At 39.7% G+C, this 353-nt stretch overlaps 1 long non-coding RNA gene across 1 annotated transcript; it reads left to right on the top strand.

Moving 5' to 3' along the window:
* Nucleotides 1-353, top strand: LOC104775349. The gene is made up of 3 exons (XR_765856.1): nt 1-41; nt 136-207; nt 286-353. It is a non-coding gene; the product is annotated as an uncharacterized LOC104775349 (long non-coding RNA).

Genomic DNA, 353 nt, shown 5'->3' with positions numbered 1-353 from the left:
GAAATTCCAATGGAATTGACTTCTGTGCAGCTGCAAGTTCTGTGAGTGTAACTTTGTCTCAACTGAATTATTTTGTTTATACTAGTTGGTGTAATCTTGAGCTCTGACAAAAGATGATGTCATCCTAAAATGTAGCGATATCTCGAACAACCGGCTCACTGGAGATATTCCTGTTAATGGTTCCTTTTCGCTCTTCACTCCTATTAGGTTCTCCTTTTTGTTCCTATCTTTATTCTTGATGGAGTGGTCAGAATGAATTACTAACTGTCTGAAGGTTATCTGCAGTTTTTACAATAATAATTTAACGCCACTCTCTGAACCTCCGCCTACTTCTACCGCTCCTACGCCACCAC

This window comes from Camelina sativa, unplaced genomic scaffold, assembly GCF_000633955.1.
Source record: "Camelina sativa cultivar DH55 unplaced genomic scaffold, Cs unpScaffold12586, whole genome shotgun sequence".
NCBI classification, from domain to species: domain Eukaryota; kingdom Viridiplantae; phylum Streptophyta; class Magnoliopsida; order Brassicales; family Brassicaceae; genus Camelina; species Camelina sativa.
The sequence above is the reverse complement of the archived record's forward strand: the minus strand, read 5'-3'. Positions and strand labels throughout refer to the sequence as shown.